Below are 18,040 nucleotides of genomic sequence, written 5' to 3'. Positions count from 1 at the left end.
TATATAGGAACTGCTACAATTTACTACAACTAAATAAGACAACACAATTTCAAAATAGACAAAATTTTGAACACCTACTTCTCCAAAAGAAAAAAAAAGACATACCAATAACCAAAAAGAAATTTCATCACCTGTGTTCATATATGAATTCACCAACAGTATAACTCCACATCATGTTAAACCACAAGAATAGGATCCTAATTAGCATAAGTTAACTCCATGTATGTACCATAGGTCCAAATACATTCTACTGTCACGTATACTGTAAAAGGACATTTTAAAAAGGAATTTCATCAGAAAACATTTGTGAGAGAAATATTAAAAATTTTGATTTTGATGATACTGGATATTTGCCAAAACAGATCAGATGACACACTTTGTATACTACAATTTATTGTACTTCAATTACACCTTAATAAAGTTACAAAAGATAAAAGTAAGGAAACTTTTTAAACATAAAGAAATGGTAGTTGACATAATTAATTCCCTTTTCCTAAAATCTTTATAACAGTACCCATCCCATGGAAAATGACAAATCATGTACAGAAAAATGAGAAATATTTTTATTTCTAAGAGGAATTATTTATTTCATCTCAGCCAAACCTGGTAATTTATTATAAGAAATATTAGAAGATACATGCAAATACAAAAATCAGCTAAATATCATATGCATTTGATTATGAGTATAATTGTAACTTATTATTAAGGAATTATAAGACCGTTAACTAGAAAAAATAAATCTAAAATTTGAACCTTCAATCATACTTTCCAAATACATTAGAAATAGATTTCTAATGCTCCTACTCCAGTCAATTAAACATTTACTGTTTTTGAAGACTACAGAAAAGAAACTTCAGCTGAGCTGCAGCAAATGTCCAATAACTTCTATATATTTAGAGGAAGATGACTTGAGAACAGATGCAAATGTGGTATTTCAGAAGACTTAAAAAGCCATAACATTAATGACCTTAATTGAATCAGTAGAATCAGCTACAGTTTGCTACCATTCACTTATTCATACACTTAATAAAATGTATTGTTCCAAACAAATCAGATTGTTTGACAGAGTGATACAAAAAGGTAGTGGGGCATATGCTTACTCTGAAGCCTGAATGTCTGTGCTTAAATTTTAACTTTATCATCTATTTAATACGTTGACTAGGACAAGTTGTTTCTTTGTCACTGTGAAGTAAAAGGTCAACTCAGAAGGCTTAGAGTGTTCAAACCCTCTACATTCCAAAGAAAGAACTGGCTAGTTTCTGGGTGTTAACTAATAAACCCTTGGAGTATCACACATGATAATTTTGTCTTTATATAACCAAAGCCTTGGACCATGTTATATAATTTATTTTAAAATGTGATTTACAGTAAACACCTATTTTTTGTTTATTTGAGATCCTATAACACACTATATCAATTTGACGTCTGAAGTGGCTGAAGACTGAGAATTTAAGGACAGTTTTGTGGACATTACATGCCCACGTGACCAACCCCATATAGAACTGAAGGCTAAGGGGAACTTCCCTGGTTGGTAACAATTTGCACTTATTGTCACAGTTCCTAGAAAAAATCAGCAATGACTCCATTGAGAGAACAATTGAAATCTCTTTCCATGTCCCCTCTAAATTCCACCCTCTTATACATCTTCTCTTTTCTGATTACTAATCTGTATCTTTCATTACAATAAACCATAACTATGAATATAACAGCTTTTTAGAATTCTGTGAGTCCTTCCAGAAAAAAATCATCCAATATGAGGGAATTTTGAGGACCCTCAATACAGTAACTTTGTTTCCACATATGAAAAATGCATTTAATATTAGTATTTACTTAAAATACTGTGGTAGAGCAAAATGGGAATTTCAGCAATTTAAGAGCTGACAGGTTGTGGTTTTTCATGCTGAAACACAGTAGCTTTTCTTACTGACATTTAACCATAGAGGCTTAGGAAGGCTAACAGGTACCAGCAAAATATAACCACAGTAACAAAAGCAGGAAACAAAGCAATAGGAACAGAATAATCCTCCTTTAGGCTAGTGCATTAAAAGTCCCTCAGCTATGAGTTAAGAGTTCCTAGGCTATTGACAAGATTGTACTCATATAAGGAATGTAGAATGCACTCTCCAATAGAATTGCACCAACTCCCTTGCCTTGATGTACCCAAAATTTGCTTATGTATAAAAATAAAAGCTATGTTGCACTAAAGGTTCAGACACTGGGAATTATCCCTCAAGATCATGGTGCCACTAATAAAGTGTTGCTTCTAGATCTTGGTGTCCTGATCTTCATTTCCCACTACATTTCAGCTGTGAGAATCAGATGAGTTATGTATACAAAGGGCTTAGAAAAGTATCCAGCATATTATGTTTGCTCCTTCTCATGCTTCTAAAAACTAAGTAATCTTAAGCACTAACCAGCTTGATTTAATGAAAAGGCATTGAATAATTAAATTGCAATAGCTAAAAAAATATACCTAATTTATAAAAGGAACAGAAAGTATAACTGCCTTCTTTCCTGTCCTCAAAACTGTCTTCATTCAGGCCCTATAATTTATTATCTCTTAATGTACTGCTGGACCATCCGAAGAACAGTATAATCCTTAAGAGATTCCCTAAGAAAAGTACAACTACTTCCATCACTTCCTGATCCAACTTTAAATTTCTTCAACATGATTCCACTCTTGGATCCATTCTCACACATGTCACCCAGATTTCCATAGCTATAAACTGGCAAAAGTCATCCAATTCCTTTGATGTATGATATACCTCCTTGTGGTTTACACTTGTTTACGTCATTCACTGGAGCCTATTTAGATTCAAGTATGATTATAGGTCTAGAAGCAATGCAAGGTAGCTGGAATTTGACAAGAGGATGATATGGTATTCTTTATAAGGCAACTACCTCAGGTGAGATTATTACAGGTTTTATAGAGAAGACTAACCACCTCAGATGAAGAAAAAGTGCTATTTTAATGACAAAGGAAGGTAAACATAATTTAAAGATTCAGCAAACCTATATTTAATGTGTCTATATATACCTATCACAATGGTCAAGGTCCCAGTCCTTCTTGTACAGTGGGGAATTTAAATTTAACTGTAATTCAGTCATAAACAAGAGTTGCTTTCCAGAAATTACAGTAATGCAACTACAAGAGATAAGGGTTTCATTTAAGCTGCAATAAATACAAATTTTGGTATCAAGAAGTGGTATGCTGCCATACCAAAAACCTAAAATATGAAAGTAGCTTCAGAACCAGGCATGATGCTCTAAAAACAGTGTTATAAAAAGATACTCTGAAGAACCTGTTAATAGAAGCCACATACTCTTTAATAATGCTGTCAGTGAAGACTTGGAAGAAAGTGAAGTAAACATAATTGAAAAGTGCAGAAAAGGGAGACCCTTGTTATTTAGTGGCAGAAATTTAGCAACATAATCCCATGCAGTTATATAAAAATAAGAAAATCTACCTAAAGAAATTATTGATCTAGCTAAAGATATTTCAGATCAGAGATCTGTATACCTGTTTTCTTTTGATGCTAATAACAAAATGTGGGAAATGAGAAATAAACTAATCAAAAGACTGTTAAACAAAACGGAGGCAAAACTTGTTCTGCAAAAGACAATCAAGAGAATGAGAAAACAAGCTTCCAATTCTGACAAGGATGTTGGGGGGAAAGTGCACTTACACACTGTTGATAAGACACTTTGAAAAGCACTAGGGACAGTCCTCAAAAGATTAAGAATGGATCTAAGGAGTGGGATAGCTGTGTCATATGGTATGGGACCATGGCATTTCTCCAAAAGAACTAAAATCAACATACTTCAGTGACACATACATAATGATGTTTACAATAGAACAATTCACAATAGCCTAGGTATCCATCAATGGACAAATGGATAAAGAAAATGTGGTATATACACACAGGGGAGTTTTATTCGGCCATAATGAAGAATGAAATTATATTGTTTGCTGGTAAATGGATGGAAGTGAAGAGTATCACATTAAGTGAAACAAGTCAGACTCAGAAAGTCAAGGGTCAAATATTTCCTCTCATATGTGGAAGGTAGAGAACGGGAAAAAAAAAGTGTGGGGGGGGCAGGGTATCTCACAAAAGTAGAAGATCAATAGAGTAGAGGAAGGGGACTGGGGGAGGGAAGATGGGAGAAAAAGGAAAGGTACTAGGGAATGAGATAAACTGAATTATGTTATTTGCATGTACAAATACGGCATAATGAATCCCAATATTATGTATAAGCATAATACATTAATTTTAAAAATCCTAACTCATTATTTACTGATAGGAATGCAAAATGGTTCAGCCACTTTAGAAAACAGTTCATCGGTTTCTCACAAATTTAAACACATTCTTACTGTATGATCAAGAAATCATGCTCATTGGTATTTATCCAAAGGAGTAGAAAACATGTACACACAAAAATCTACACATAATGCTTATACTGGCTTTATTCATGATACCAAAACATAAACTAACCAAAATGTCTTTCAAGTGAGTGAATAAATTACAGTCCATCCAGACAATAAATTATTATTCAGTGCTACAAAAAATAAGAAAGCTCTATTGCTATGGTTCAAATGTTCCCTCTAAAACTTGTGTTGAAATTTAATTGCCACTGTAACAGTATTAAAAGGTGGGCCGTTTATGGAGTGATTAGGTCATGAGGCCTTTGTCTTCATTTATGGCATCATAGCAAGTCACTTAAAACAAGAGAAGGTTTGTCATAAGTTCAGCATCCTCTTTTCCTATCTATCTCACACATGCTCATCTGCCCTTCTCCCATGTTATAAAGTAGCAAGAAGACCCTTACCAGATGCAGACCTACAATCTCGGACTTCCCTGTCTCTAGAAGTTTGAGCCAAATAAAATTTTAATGTTTCCCATTTACTTAGTCTGTGGTATTATATTATAACTGTGGAAAATGGACTCAGACCACTATCAAGCAATGAAATGACATAGAAGAATCTTATGTATGTATTATCAAACAAAAGAAGCCAACCTGGAAAATCTACAAATTATAATGATCACAACTACATTATATTCTAGAAAAGGCAAAAATATGAAGACAGTAACAAGATAGGTGGCCGCTACAGACAGATTAAGGAGAGAGATTGACGGACAAAAGAGTGAAACTATTCTGAATATACTATGATGGTTTATACATTGGTCAAAACTCTTAGAATGTACATTACCAAGAGTCTTTACCAGTGTGAACTACAGACTTTGAGTACTGTGTCAATATAGGTTTACTGATTTTAACAAATTTACTACTCTGGTCCAGAAGGCTGATAGTGGGGAGGTTATATTTGTGTTGGGGCAGGAGGATACTGATAGTGTGGGAGGTCATACATTCCTAGGTCCTGGAATATATAACTTTCTTGTATTTTCCACTCAGGTTTGCTGTGAACCTAGAAGTGCTTAAAAATTAAAAATATTTTTTTAAAATTTCTCTTCAAAGAGCAATTATGCTAAAATTAAGAAATAGAGTTCTGAGCAAAGATCAAATCCAGGGCATAACTAAGAAAGCATGATCCAAAACAGAAGCTGAATATAACTCCATCTTTTGTTAAAATAAAAGTGTTAAAATAAAAGTATTAAATGTGGTACCTCACAGTACTAGTCAGACAAAAATCCTTCTAAAGAGAGGAAAGTGTATCTTACTGATTGCTATATGGTCCCCCCAAAATTTATGTGCTAAAATCTAATCCTCAATGTGTTAATATTAAGAAGTGGAGTCTTTGGAAGAATTGTTGGTTATAAGGGTGGAGCCCTCATGAATGGAATTAGTATGCTTCAAAAAAAGAGGCCTGAGGGTACTTTTGTCATGTGCGTCCACAGCAAGATGATGCCATTTATGAGGAATAGGCTCTCAACAGACAACCAAATCTCTTGATGCCTTGAATTTGTACTTCCCAGACTCCAGAACTGTGCGTTGTAAATTTCTATTGTTTAAAAATTACCCAGCCTAAGTCATTCTTAGAGCTTCTAGGAAGCTTAAGGGTATTGTTCCTCAGCATTCTGAAGAGTCAAATGTATTCAAAGAAATGTGTATGTGTGGCTTTTGTTTAAATTACGTGTTATGATTTGGACTTGAGATATCCCTCAAAAGCTCATGCTAGTAAATACAGGAATGTTCAAAGGCAAAATAATTTGATTATGAAGGCTGTAACCTAATCAGTGATTTGACTTATTAGATGGATTAATAATTTGAATGGATTACTGGGTGGTAACTACAGGCAGGTCAGGGATGCTCTATGAAGTAGAATCATGGTGGGGGGCGTGTCCTTGAGAATTATACTTTGACCCTAGCTTCTCTGTACCTCCTGACCGCCATGAACTGAGCAGCTTTCTTCTACCACACCCTTCCGCCATGATATTCTGCCTCACCTCAAGACCAGAGCGATGAAGCCAGCTGACCATGCACTAAACCTTTGAAACCATGATTCCAAAATGAAATTTTCCCTCTATGCTGTTCCAGTCAGGTATTTTGGCCACAGTGACACAAAGTAGACTAACAAACTTAGGTATCTTGATAGCATTCATAGAACATATAAAAAGTTTATTTAAAAATTAACATGTTTTTATTTGGTATTTTAAAAAGTTAAGAACTTAAATGATGAGAAGCCTTTGGACTTAAAAATTCTACTTTCAGTAAGCAGGTTGAGGAACTACTCATATACAAATGCCTGGTCTTTCATGAAAAAAGAAATAGACAAAATCAGTAGTGTAGAAGAAGGTAAGACTGAAAACCATAGAGAATTATTCCCAAGCTTGAGAACTAATCAAGAAATTCCCAGTACAGAATGTTCCCAACTTAACAATGCTTCAATTTAGAATATTTTGACCTTACAATAGTGCAAAACTGATATGTATTTAATAGAAACATATTCGGAATTTTGAATCTTGATCTTTTCCTATGCAAGCAGTACATGGTTCCATACTCTTGCAATATGGGATAGCAGCCATGAGCTACAGTTTTCAGTTAGCCATGCCATCACAAGGAAAAACAACCACGACTCTACAATGTACAGAGATGCTAAGCTATGATTTTGGTAAATTAGGTGTATCAAATACATTTTCTAATTAACAATATTTTTAACTCACAAAGGGTTTATTTTGCCATAGCTTCATCAAAAGTCAAGGAGCATCTTTATTTGCCTATTTGGATTTCAGAATTGCTGTGAAACAGACACCTTTGTGCCTCCTATTTTTCTTCATTAGAAACAAAACTGCTTATAGCAGAATTCTGTTTTCTTAGGTTCTTTATTTATCTATTTGGCATGTGTTCACAGGAACAATTATATTATCAATATTAACCATATTTTCTTTTCTGTACTCTTGATGTTCTGACATTTAAGGGTCTTATGGACCCTGAAAGAAGCTGCCCCTCCAAGGGTTAATTCATAATAACAATAACAATATGATATAATGATAACAACATGCAAACACCTCCTTAGCTAACTCACACTCACCAACCAATATTTTTCCTGCCTTAAATCATCCCAGGACCAAAGACTAGGCAACTAGAAATCAATCCTACAACCCAAAGCCCACCAGAAGTATTTAAACCAGACAATCATAAGCTGTTTACTCTGCCCTTCCTTTCCAAAAGAAACCCCAATAAAGGCTGTGGTCCTGAGCACTTTACTTTATCCTGCTTCTGCTTCCTGACCAAAACCTGGCATTCCTCCTTTGACCCTGCATGAGAAGCCATGTCTCTCATCTCTAGAGAACTGTGAGCACTATTTCAGTGGGTTGTTACCCAGTCACCTTAACAAATTAAGACAGGCACAAAATAGGCAGTTATCCTAAACTTGTCCCACCATTGTACGTCGGGTGCTTGGAAAACAGGGAGGCAAGTGGAAAAGAACTGTAATCAAAGAGCTGTACTTACGGAACTGCTTCCAAGGAACCTTAGTCACACCTGGATGATGAGACTCTAGAATTTGAAATAATATAGTAATAGGATAAGGCAAATGAGGGTATTGGGAAGCATTGGGCATATTCTTCATGTGAGAGGTCATGAATCACTGGGGAATGGAGGATAGACTGTGGTAGTCTCCAAAATGTCTCCCAATGAGCCCTACCTCCTGGTAGTCATACCCTCATGTAGTTTCCTCCCACATCATACCTGAGTTGGTCTGTGTAACCAATAGCAAACAGAAAAGTGATAAGATGATTCTACAGAGATATATGTTATAAAAGGTCATAACATTAATATTGGTGCTTTCTCCTTTCTGTCTCTCAGATCACTTTCTCTGGAAAGTCACGTTGTGAGCAGCCCTATTAAGAGGTCCATATGGTAAGTAACTGAAGCTTCCCACTAACAGCCACATGATTATGCTTGGAAATGGATCCTATAAACCCAAATCACAAATGACTGCAGCCCTAGATGAAACCGTAACTATAACTTTATCAGAGATCCTGAACCAAAACTACCCAGCTAAGCAGATCCTAGATTTCTGACCCTAAGAAACTATGTGAGATAATAAATGCTTCTTCTGCTTTTAAGCTTCTAAATTTGGAGGTAATTTATTACACAGCAATATACAACACATATTTAAATCCCCAGTGAACCAGTGAATGTCACTTAGGCTCCCAGCTTCATTAGTTTTCATCATCACTGAATTGCCTAGTGACTTCCCACTTCAGCAATAATTGATTTTCCATGTAAGGAAGGAGTTTCCTCTGGATTCACTAAAATAAGAGTTAACAGTCTTTGGATTTAAAAATAATGAAAAATTAGCTCACATAGTTCAATATTTTCAGTAAAAATGATTGGCCTGGTTGAAAGTCTTTCTTCATTTTGAGTAAGAAAACAAAAATAAGATGAGAAACCTTACATTTTTAATTAAACCAGTTTAAAACACAAACACATATGCTTGTTTTGATAAAAATAATTATACATGTTTCTTGTTGAACAAAAATATTCAAAATAAATAGGGTTATTTTAAATAGTTTGTTTTCAGTGATAAAACTGAAATGTCTGGTTTCTTAGCAGTCCTTGTAGTATTCCTATTGCAGATAAAATTTTCACCATCACTATCACATAGTTTCAAAATAATGAATCATTACCTATAAACAATAATACTCTAATAACAACCACCTGTCAAATACATTATCATAAACTGACTTTATATATCGGCCACCCAGAAAAAAAGTAGGCAAAGACTCTGTAAGAACAGGGCACAGATCAAAAATTCTTTGATTCTGGAGGAAAGATGTCCAAATGACCTCATTTAAATCAATTTTGTTTGGTCCTAGAACCAAACCTAGAGACAATCTGCTTAAAGTTCAGGCCAGAGTCCAACCCACAGGAGAGAACAATGCCTTGACAGCAGCTAAAAGGAATATATTGCAAAACAAAGAGGAAAAGACTCAAATTTAAATTTATAGAATAAACTACTACTTCAAAAGGGCATCTGCACTGAATGTCATATACCAAGCACTGAGGTATATAGAATGAATTTAAAAAAGAAAGAAAGGAAGGATGTAATAAAGTCACAAAGGGGCAAAGACAATTCATGCTAAGGTTTGTATAATGCAGGAATCAAAAATTTGAATGCCAGGCTGTGGTTGTGGTCAGTGGACAAGCTCTTGCCTAGCACGTGTGAGGCACTGAGTTCAACTCTCAGCATGGAAAAATAAATAAATAAACAAAATAAATTCATTATGTTCATTTATAACTAAAAAAACAATTTTTAAAAAAATTTGAATGCCTACAGGTATCAGAAAATTAACAGCAAAATGTCTGCAATGAGACCCTATAATCAGAAGCTTATCCAGCATGAATAGTGAAAACTACAACATACTATAAAATAAGGCACATCCAATGACTGCCGTGTAGAGTAAAGGCCTCGTATGACTAAAACTTCATGTTTTTTCAGGAGGAAACCAAAAACAGGGATTTTTACTTGAATTTGTTGGAAACTAATTTTTTAAAAAATTTAAGATTATACAGGCTTACTTAACCTGGAGCATCTCCAATTTGCAAATTCTATGCTATGCAGTATTATGGAATATAATTGTCTAGTACTCTCCTATATATATAGCTCAACAACATCTAGGGAAAAACTATATACATGAATAATAAAAAGAAGACTACAATTATTCAAAAGATTAATAATTCCTTGAAAGTAGAATAAGGTCAAAAGTATTTTCCAAAACCAAGCTTACATATCTACTTCTACTTTTTCAACAAATGGCTTATACTGGCACAAGTAATAAACACTTCTTCAAACGACATGGTTTAAAAAAACAAACTTTTAAATACAGTAATATTATTTACCTTGGCTCCTGGGCCTTTGAGAGATATAGATAGATTAGATAGATAGATAGATAGACAGACAGATATAGATACACACACACACCAAGTGTATATACAAACATACATGCACACATATATCTCATAATACACCTCATGATATAATCTGCCTGTATTGTATCAACATTTGGACACCCTGGTCCCGATATATCATTACAGGCTAAATATTCCTTATCCAAAATGCTTAGGACTCAAAGTATTTTAGATTTTGGAGTTTTGGGGATTTGGGGACATTCTGGTATACTTTACAGAAGAAGCACCCCTAATCCCAATTCAAAATTTTAAATTATTCAAAATTTGAAACTATCTGTTATGTAAGTCCTCAAAAAGTTCTAGGTTTCACACTCTAAGATACCATCTCACTCCAGTAAGAATGGCAGCCATTATGAAGTCAAACAATAACAAGTGCTGGCGAGGATGTGGGGAAAACGGTACACTTGTACATTGCTGGTGGGACTGCAAATTGGTTCAGCCAATTTGGAAAGCAGTATGGAGATTCCTTGGAAAGCTGGGAATGGAACCACCATTTGACCCAGCTATTCCCCTTCTCGAACTATACCCAGAAGACCTAAAAAGAACATACAACAGGGACACAGCTACGTCAATGTTCATAGCAGCACAATTCACAATAGCTAGACTGTGGAACCAACCCAGATTCCCTTCAGAGATGAATGGATTAAAAAAATGAGGCATTTATAAACAATGGAATATTACTCAGCACTAAAAAATAACAAAATCATGGCATTTACAGGGAAATGGATGGCATTAGAGAAGATTGTGCTAAGTGAAGCTAGCCGATCCCTAAAAAACAAATGCAGAATGTCTTCTTTGATATAAGGGAGGCGACTCAAAAGAGAGCAGGGAGGAAGAGCATGAGAAGAAGATTACCATTAAATAGGGATGAGAGGTGCGTGGGAATGGAAGAGAGAAGGGGAATTGCATGGAAGATGGTAGGAGACCCTCATTGTTATACAAAATTACATATAAGATGGTGTGAGGGGGAAGAAAAAAGAGAGAAAGAAACGTGTCACAGTAGATTGGGTAGAAGGAGGTGATGGGAGGGGAGGGGAGGGGAGGGGTGATAGGAAGGGTAGCAGAATACAACAGACACTAGTATGGTCCTATGTATAAACGTGGCTGTATAACCAATGTGATCCTGCAATCTGTACACATGGAAAAATAAGATTACGTACCCCATTTGAACCAAATGTATGATATGTCAAGATCATTGTAATGTTTTGAGCAACCAATAAAAAAATTTTAAAAAAATAAAAATTTTTTAAAAAAGTTCTGGGTTTCAGAAAACTTGAGATTTTGGATTTTTATCCATTTTTTTATTATTTCTTACATATATGACAATAGTGGAATGCATTACATTCATAATTTTTTTTGCAAATTAGAGATATTCCAGAACATTTGAGATTTTGGATTTTTGAATTAGAGAAATAATGTGCTATCTAGGATTAACTCCAATATCACTACTTCATTTACATTACTTGCAAATACAAGTCTTATTTTTGTGTTCTTCATTTTTCTTTATTCTACATTTTCTTCACAACTTACTAGTAAATTTCTAAAATATTATTCCACATATCAAGAGCCATACATAAAAACCTTAATACAATGTTACTAGTTCAAGTACTACTTAGTTCCCAAAATACTTGGAATACCTTCTATTTGTCCCAGATTTTTCTCCCTATTTTAACCTGGAAAGTTATCTACTAAAACACTCTTAGCTTGCCTAAAAAAACAGTAGGAACACATACACACACACAATCAATCAATCAATCAATCAATTATGAATCAATATATATTAATTATATTCCAGTTCTATTAAATATTTCTCTGCTTATTATGTCTAATTGAAACTTCTGTTAATTCTAAAGCCTTAGGAGTACCTCCACTGTGGCTAGGTAAGAGCAAAAATATCTAAATATGTTCCCAATGATGTAGCTCCTTAAATCCTTGATAAATCTTATTCTAAGGTTAATATCCTCAATTAAGCTGTTTTCATAATGTAAGGAGCGGATGTAGCGGGGTGGAAGTGCACTGTGTTCCCCGTGCATAACATAGTATATTATTTTTCCATCCTTTTTATTTTCTTCTACTTTCATGAATCTTGACTTTTTATTCAGATACTGTTGATGATAAGCAGTCTAAAAGTCTTCACTCAGGACTTCCTATTTCTTCTTTCAAATTTGTGAAAAATTATGGATGACTCAAGAGCCCATCAAACTATTCACTCTTCAAACATTAGATCTTACAGTTGAAAAATAATTTAGACATCATTTTCCAAAATGTATGAAGACATGAATTGGTGTCAACACACTTTATATAAAAGCAGAGATATGAAAAATCATGCTGTATACATGTAATAAGAATTGTAATGCATTCCATTGTCATTTATCTTTTTAAACAAAATCAATTAAAAAAATAATTTTCTTTAATTTGATACTCTTTCCTCTACATCCATTGGGCAATAGTATCACTATAACAATTATTCATAGCAGTTCCAGTCACTCAAAACTGAGCAGTGGCCTTGTTCCTGAGGCACTGGGCAATAGATCAGAAGCACCTACAACCCACAAAACCAAGGAGGCCCAACCCTTGAAACCCAGAAGGAACTAGCCATAAGCCTTGGGCTTATGGTGGCAATGTTGATCTCTAGGGTCACTTTTCCCTTTTCTTAAAAAATAATAAATAATAGATAGTCACAGCCTTCCTTCATTCCATCCCATTTTCTGATTCCTTTAGTCCAAGCAGTATTTTGCTTGTTTGACATTATCTCTACTCCTGGCTTCTGCTGAAATGGCCAATTAAGTCCAAGAGTTGCACCCAGGATCTCTTTATCAAATGAGTGCTCAACCACATCTTTAAGTATTTGCTTCAGAAGAAGCTTTTTCTCCTTTTTTACAATATGAATAGGTTAAGAACTTTCTAAATTTTCAAGTGCTGATTCCTTTGTGCTTAACAGTTTCCTCTTCAATTCATCTCTCTTCTTCCACATTTTACTATAAGCAATCAGGGAGAACCAAGCCACTCCTTCACCATTTCACTTAAAATTCTCCCTAGCTAAATGACCAGTTTCATCACTCACAAGCTCTTTCCACAAAACACTATAACAGTTCAGCTAAGTTCTTTGCTACTTTGTGATTAAGACTTCCTTTCTTCCAGTTTTCAATAACTCTTCCTCACTTTCATCTGGGACCACTCCAAAACGAACTCTAATGTCCATATTTCTACCAACATCCTGTTCATCATTATTAATGTATTCTCTAAGAAGATAACTCCTATTACCTTTCTGAGCCCTCACCAGAAATGCCTTTAGTAATTCTATCAATAGTCCCTTCATTGAAACACAAGCTTTTTCGGCTAGCATACACCTTAAAACTCCTCTAGTCTCTACCCATTTTCCAGTTCTAAAGATACTTTGAAATGTTTAAGTCCATGTGACAGCAGCATCCCAATTCATGGTATCAAAATCTGCATCTGCTAAGGCTAAATTTAGAGTTATTGCAGATACCTTATCTACATACAATTGAAGAGTTGTACAGTTAACTGTAACTTATATAGTTAACTGTAAAACTAGTAAAATTAGTTTCTTAGAGTTTAAAAAAAAGAAACACCAAAACATGATGGTTGCCTTCTTAAAATGCAATCGACTCCTTAAAAACCTACCAAATAAATGTCAAAAAGAATTATTAAAATCAGGTCTTAAAATAAATCACAGCACTCTGAAAAAGATCTATCAATGGCCAAAAGGCACATGAAAAGTTGCTTAACATCACCAATCATAATGGGAATACAAATTGAAACCACAGATACTTCTTTACACTCATGAGAATATATGTTTGGTGAGAAAGTGAAATGTTGAAATGTTGGTGAAGATTTGGAGAAATCAGAACACCTGTGACTACTGGTGGGAATGTAAACTGGGGTAGCTGTTGTAAACAGTATGGTAATCCTCAAAAAATTAAAACATAGAATTATGTGTTAGTCAATTTTCCAATATTATAAAAAATACTGAAATAATCAACTTATAAAGAAAAGGGTTTATTTTGGCTCACAGTTTTAGAGCTTTCAGTTCATGATTAGTTGGCTCCATTGTTTTTAAGTGTGGCAGGGAAGGACACCGTGTGGGGAGCACATGGCAGAACAAAACCTCTCAACTCAGAACAGGAAGCAAACAAAGAGAGGAATAAGGGGCTACAGTCTTCCTATACCTTCAAGATCACCACTTCAGTGACCTAAAGTCTCCCGCTGGTACCCAACAGATTCCACCACTTCCCAATAATGCCTCCCTGGGGACCACCTTTAAAACATGAACCTTTGGAAAATATTTAAGATCCAAACTGTAGCAAATTACCATTATAACCTAGCAATATTACTTTTGAGTAGACAACCAACAGGAATGAAGCAGAGACTTGAAAGCAGAGACTTGAACTTGTTTGCACTCACAGCAGCATTATTTACAATAGCCTAAAGGTGGAAGCAACCCAAATATCCACAGCTGAATGAATACAGGTAAAAAAGTGGTATGTGCACACAATGATTATTATATTCACCCTTTAAAATGACATTCCAACACATGTTATATCTTGTATGAAACTTGGAAGACATTATTCTAAGTAAAATAAGCCATTCATAAAAGGACAAATATTGTATAACTGCACGTATGTGAGTTATGTAAAGTAGTCAAATTCATAGACACAGAAAGTATACTGGTAGTTTCCAAGGCTACAGGTAGTCAAGAATGAGGAGTTAGTGTTTCATGGGTACAGAGTTCCAGTTGAGGAAGATTTTTAAATTTTGTAAATGAATAGTAGTGATGGTTGCAAATAACAATGTAAATGTATATAATGTTACTAAAAGTACACTTAAAATGATTAAAATGCTGGGTGCAGTGGTTCATGTCAATAATCCCAGCAGCTCAGGAAGTTGAAGCAGGAGGGTCACAAGTTCAAAGCCAGCCTCAGCAATTTAGCAAGGCACTTAGCAACTCAGTGAGACTCTATCTCTAAATAAAATACAAAAAAAAAAAGGTTGGGGATGTGGCACAGTGGTTAGGTCCAAAGGGTTCAATCCCAGGTACCAAAAAGAAAAAAGGATTAAAATGGTAAAATTTATGTTATGTGTATTTTACTATGATTAAAAAAAAAGATAACTGAAAAGTAAAGCTGACAAGGGGCAGGAGTACCTGCTACTTAGTATCAATGACTACTGTGCAAACCCAATCTGACAAAAACCAAGACAAAACACCATTTACTCAACTGAGTAAATGGTGTTTAATATTGTTTATAACTCAATAAGTAGCATGAAAACATCTCTATATGCCTACCTCGAGTCTCCTCATAGAGCTTTGCTGGAGAAAGCTAAGAAAGCTACACTGTCAATAAATAAAATCTCTCACATACACACAAAAAAATCAATGATAAATATTCCTTCCCAAGATTTTTAAACCCTGATGTCTATATCCTTGCTATTTCAATTTATACCAAAATTCATGTTTTAGACCTTGATGGTGGCCTAAAACACTTGTCCTCTGCATACCTGCAGAGCTCACTCTCTCACTTCATTCAGATCTCTTCTCAAATGCCCCTTTATAAGAGAGACTGAACTTGAGCATCCTATCTAAAATAGCATCCTCCATCATTCCCACTCCCCCTTACTTGCTCTATTTTTTGTTTCATAGCTCTTCTACTTGTTAAGAATGTAAGCTCCAGGAGCACAAGGACTTTTTTTATTGTTCACTACTGTCTTCTCAGCACCTGGACCACTACCTGGCAGACTGAAGGTAGCCAGTAAATATTTGACAAGTGAATGAATAGATGGATGTTCACAACTTCATACATCACATGTCCTTCTTGGCCTAATGACTATTCCACCATCCACAAGTGTTGTAACAGCACACAGCTTCAATGCCATCAGAGTATCCTCAGTCCTTCACTGCTTGAAGGGAAGGAACACATCATTTAAAAGTCAGAAAGAAGTCTGATACCAGCACACTGACATTGAGACCTTAGTTAAGCACATCAAAAAGTACTCTCTAGCTCAGTTTCTAAATAGGCAAAATGAATATGGAACATCTGTTCCTTCACAAGGAGAAAAAAGAATAAGGATAAACAATATACCTCTGACACTGCTTTAAAGCAAAAACAAACCATGTACTGTGTAACAAACATCACATTACACCCATTTTGATAAACACTGTCAGGCACTTGCAGATGAAAACCACAGAATATCTCTTCTAAAACTATTCTGAGAACTTGGGAGGAAAAGAAGAAATGTAATAACACAGCTTATCCTTAAATACAATCAAAATATAAGTAGTCAGTTACCTGGGCCAAAATATAGACACCCTGAAACACCAGAAGACTATGTTAATACCTGGATGAGGTAATTTCTCTCCCTGGATGAGGGAGAGAAAAGACTGCTTCCAAAATACATAACTTTATTTCACAGTCAAAAGTATTCCACTAAGAATTCATATTGCATCCCAGTGAGACATCCCACTTTAATCTCTCTGAAATCAATGACTACCTGGTAAAGCATTGGCAATTGACAACATTTATTGCTAAAAACAAAATCTTCAACCAGAGAACTGCGATACCTGTCCTGCCAAGTAAGGGTGGAGGGCCCATTATTCTTCAGTCCCACAACCTCATAAGCTCAGCTCTAAAGCAAGTCATCTAGGGAACACACTCCTCCAGCATGGAGAGTGGAAATGGCAGGTGGAAGTGGCCCATTAGCGGGGTTCTGGGCTCACATCAGAAATGTCCCCTGTTAATGAAGCATGATATCTGACAGCCTCAGACCTCAGGGCCAGCTATCCCCGCCCGACACCGATCCAGGCCAACCCCCTCTTCGGATTCAACCCGGGCCTGCCCCGGGAGCTCAGATCCTCCAGGACGACATTCCTACCTGAGCTCTGCCCCCAGCTACAGGGCTGAGGGGGGAGGCGGGAGGAGGCGTGGCCTTCCAGCTCGCTAGTCGAACTCCCTCGTGCGGTTGTTGTGACTTTCCCTCTCGGGATCCGCGCCCCGACCAAGTTCGAGTTGCACTTCCGGGGTCCACAGGAGCCTGAAACGTCATTGCGCACGCGACGGCGGCAAGGCGACAACCCGGAAATGGGCTGGGCGTGGTCGCCGGATCGGTTCCTGTGGCGCTTGGTGGGATGGGAGGGAGACAGGCCCGTGGGAATTAAAGTGTTAACTATAGGCCAGTGTTCGTCCTTCCTTTTGAAGACTACGTGGGTAAACTTGGAAGACCGGACCTTCCTAAAGCTTAGTTCTACAAGCGGATTTTTTAAAACTTTTCTGGGTGTTTCTTTATTCCCCATTCCCCCATTCATGGTTTATCAGGGTTTACACTGCTCATTCAACTCTAGAAAAGACAGGAGCTAGAATTTTGGAAGATTACATTTACCTCTAAGGAGCGTACAATAGGAAGTTAATACTAGCATTCTAATGACAAAGTTTTCTTCTTACCATACTTGACACAAGTGGGCATCTAAGGATTTTGATGTTATGTTTTTCCAGAAACAGATTTGAAAGTTCACTGTCAAGTGTAAATCCAGGATAATCAATTGGGGGAGGGGAGGTAACTGATTAAATTTTACAAGTTACTTTCAGTACATTTACTTATTCCACAATTGTTAATTTAATAAGGCTAAACAAACCAGGTGCTGGGGACACAGATG

The 18,040-nt window shown here is 35.8% G+C and overlaps 1 protein-coding gene across 11 annotated transcripts in view; it reads right to left on the bottom strand.

Moving 5' to 3' along the window:
* Positions 1 to 17,415, bottom strand: part of Arb2a (ARB2 cotranscriptional regulator A) — a 460,304-nt gene extending 442,889 nt beyond the window's left edge. For all 11 annotated transcript variants that reach the window (XM_076857015.2, XM_076857011.2, XM_076857018.2 and 8 more), the window contains exon 1: positions 17,263 to 17,415. The gene's annotated coding sequence lies outside the window, so the exon portion shown is untranslated. The remainder of the gene's footprint in view (positions 1 to 17,262) is intronic.
* Between the last annotated feature and the right edge of the window lie 625 nt (positions 17,416 to 18,040).

Source organism: Callospermophilus lateralis, chromosome 5 (genome assembly GCF_048772815.1).
Source record: "Callospermophilus lateralis isolate mCalLat2 chromosome 5, mCalLat2.hap1, whole genome shotgun sequence".
NCBI classification, from domain to species: Eukaryota; Metazoa; Chordata; class Mammalia; order Rodentia; family Sciuridae; genus Callospermophilus; species Callospermophilus lateralis.
The sequence above is the reverse complement of the archived record's forward strand: the minus strand, read 5'-3'. Positions and strand labels throughout refer to the sequence as shown.